We start from the raw sequence: 3,547 nt of genomic DNA on the forward strand, positions 1-3,547 counted from the left end.
CACATCACCGCGCATGTATGAGGGCCCGGTGCGACGCTCCGGTGGCATTGCTACCCCCCGGGCCCCCGTCCCGCCTAACCCTGGAGCGGTTGACCACGAGAGCTAGCCCTTTGACTTTCCACGGACGAGCTTTAACCAGTGGACCTCTCCACCCGGTTGTGTTAGGTCAGCCCATAGGGACACCTGGGAGCAACATCCGGGCCAAACCCACAGGTACATCCCCTCCGTGTAGACCCGACGCGTCTGTTTCCCCACTCCAGGTGCCGGCGGCGGCGCCTTCCGTGAGGGGGGCACACCCAGGAGACGCGTGCCGCCTCTTTAGACATGCCACCACACCACCCGGTTGTGGTAGGTCATCCCATATAAACACTTGGGAGCAACGTCCCCTCCGTATAGACCCGATGCGACTGTTTCCCCCCTCCAGGTGTTGGCCGCCGCCGCCGGCGCCGTCCGTGAGGGGGGTCATACCCCTCAGTAGAGAATCGAAAAGTAAGGTATTTATGCTTATATTAACACATGCTACATGTAAGTTAATTAAATAATAATACGTAAAAGAACAAAAAAATTTATATGAAATGCAAAAAAAACTATGCCGCCGGCATAGCCGAGGCCAGGGACAGATGGTCGGCCCGCCGCGGATCGATGACGTGGCATCTATGCAGACGGCACCGTCGGCATAGGTGGTGGTCGGTGCGCCCTTATCGATGACGTGGCACGCCCATCTATGCCGACGGCCGCCCGTCTCAGCTGTCGTAATAGATCCGACGCCGTTAGCCGCACGTCACGGGCGGCCGCCGGGCCCGCAACTATGCCGACGGCTAATATATGCCGACGGCGGCTGTAGGTGTAGGATGGGTCTAAGCCGACGGTGGCCGTCGGCATACCTCGGGATAGCCCGACGGCCTCGGTACGCCGACGGCCTAGATCCGGCTGTAGGCATATCAAGGAGTAGGCCAACGGTGGCCGTCGGCACCAGCCCCTGTTCTGGTAGTGTTTGGTACCGGGGTTTAAGCCCGTGGAGGATAGAAATGGTGGAATGCGTGCTCGGCTCCTCAACGTGCACTATTTGGAACCGCCGCTCGAGTGCAGGATCCTTCTCGATATACTTGGAACACTCATCGTCAGTAGTGGCGCCCAGGCATCGGATATGGCCACGGGCCAATGCTGGCTTCAGCATGTTGGCCGCGTCCATGTGGGTGCCCGTGGCCGCTCCGGCGCCAAGAAGCATGTGCATCTCGTCGACGAACAGGGTCACCTTGCCGCGTGCAGCCGCCACCTTCTTGAGAAAGTCCGTCATGCGCTCCTCGAACATGCCAACGTACGTCGTACCAGACACCATCGCCGTGAGGTTGAGCACAATGACGCGCGCTCCGGCGAGCTTGGACGGGACCTTCCCGGCGACGATGCGTTGGGCGAGGCCCTCGGCGATGGCCGTCTTGCCGACCCCGGCGGCGCCCACAAGCGCGGCGCAGTTCTTGGTCCGGCGACAGAGGATGCGGATGACGCGATCAATCTCATCGTCACGCCCAATCACCAGGTCGGCCTTGCCGGCCATGGCCGTCATGTCCCGGCCGTAGGTGCGCAGGCATGTGATGTACCGGAAGTACCTCCACGCCGCCCAACACACGGCTCCCGCGCAGAGCACTTCACGGAGCGACACTTCGACGACATGGCTGGACGACGTATCGTCAGGTACGGCAGAGGAGTCCGCAGTCCCTCTCTCCATGATCCTATCAAGCCATGACCAGGCCACGGTTGATTTTGGTCGTAGGCACGAGAGAGCTCGGGGAGTTTTGTCCGCTTCAAATTTCCAGCGTCCCGTCCTCTTCCTTTGGTTTGATGAACGCTCTTTCTTCCATCATCCTGTATATTTTATAAGCAGAACACATACAAGGACACTTCACAATAGTTTGGATCAAAGGTAAGTCTGGCGTTCATATGGAAAGTATTACTATTAGTTTAATCGTACTAGTGTTCGGAACAGTTTCTGACTGCACGTTCCATTTACAGATTTCCCCTCCAGAAAACGCGCTAGCTGCATCAATTGGACTCAACCCCCTCCAGAAAACGCGCTAGCTGCATCAATTGGACTCAACCCAACCCAATCATGGTGGTTTTTGGCTTCGGACAGTGCTCCTCTGCTCCTTGCCGGCATGGTGCTCCGTAGGGCACGGCGGCTTGCACTGCGTCCGGCCGGCCTTTGGTGGATTTAGCGCCTAGTGCTAAAGTTTGGCTATCGTTTGTCTCCGTGAGGTGAGGTTGGCGACGGCGGTTCTTTGTGCCTCTTCATCGATGGAGGGGCTCGATGCTGGTGGTGGTCTGTTGTCGTATTGCTGTAGGGATGTGGTCAAACTCCGGGTGAGAACCCTGCATTGACTATGTCGCTCTCCACGGTAGCGGCGTCTTGGACGTCGTTTCCTCGTAGGAGGTGCCGTCGTGGAGCTCCAACACCTGCAGTGCATTGTTTTGTGGTCTCTGGGTGAAAACCCAAGATCCGGGCTTGTCGGATCGGATGATGGTGTTGTATCCTCGACATCACTACCTCCTTGGAGGCGTCATCTTGGAGACCCAAACGACAACTTTTGCTGCTCTGTGTGGTTGAGGGTGGTGCGTTTGGTGGTGGTGGTGCGGCTAGCTTGGGGCCAACGGTGGTGTGCTCTTCTTCATGTGTTCCTCTTCGGTTGCCTTCATGTGGTCTGCGTCCTATTGATGTGCATGCTCAAGACCCTCCCTAATGGCCATTGTGTTGCGGCGAGCTCCGGGCTCTTGGAGTCGTCCCTTGTTCACCTTTGCTCTGTGACGAAGCCCTGATGCCTCCCCAACTTGCTAATTGTTTCGACCTCCTGTGGCGGAGCTCCCAGTCAAGGTTTGTGTTAAGATTTGGCACTCGTTGATTCGTGTTAAGCTTTGGCACTCGTTGATTGTGGATGCTCCTCTGTTGTGTCGTGGGGTTCGGCACGCACGCAATTGCGGTGCGTTAGGCTGTTTGCAGAATCTTGGTGTTGTGATCACTCGACAACACCCCTCATCTACGTGTGCCTCTCGTGGTGATTGTCGTTTGTCAGCTGCTAGGTCATGCCGTCTATTGGGCGTCCATGTCTTCTCTTTTCATTTAGCTTTGATACTTGTATGGTTTTCGTCCCAGATTTCCTTATAAATGGGGTCAATTTGTTAAGGTTTTCGATCCGGTTTCCCTTATAAATCGGATCTCTCTTCTAACATAATGGCCACTTTGAGTAATATATTCAGGGGAGGGACTCCTCCCACGGTGATTTAAAAAAAACTTTCAACCTGAAAAATAAAGGCCAAGCTTAGGCACCGGCTCGCTGGCCGAAATTTCGGCCGGCCGGGCCCAGCCATCCGATGCAACGAGTAATAGTCGTCGGATCTGCGCCAGAGCCCCACGCCACAATGAGAAACAAGGGGAGATGTGTGCCCCCTACCCGTCGGCCCGTCCCTGATCCGTAGCAGTGCCGGCAACTGACTCAGCTCGAGGAGGGCGCCCAACATCACTATCGGCGAGCTCGAAAAAGCGTCAACGCTGAGC

General features: G+C 56.5%; 1 pseudogene; it reads right to left on the reverse strand.

The window, feature by feature from the left end:
* LOC123076155 (chaperone protein ClpB1-like) overlaps positions 1–1,726 on the reverse strand; it is a 44,956-nt pseudogene extending 43,230 nt beyond the window's left edge.
* Positions 1,727–3,547: the final 1,821 nt, after the last annotated feature.

The sequence above is a fragment of the Triticum aestivum genome, chromosome 3D (assembly GCF_018294505.1).
Source record: "Triticum aestivum cultivar Chinese Spring chromosome 3D, IWGSC CS RefSeq v2.1, whole genome shotgun sequence".
NCBI lineage: Eukaryota > Viridiplantae > Streptophyta > Magnoliopsida > Poales > Poaceae > Triticum > Triticum aestivum.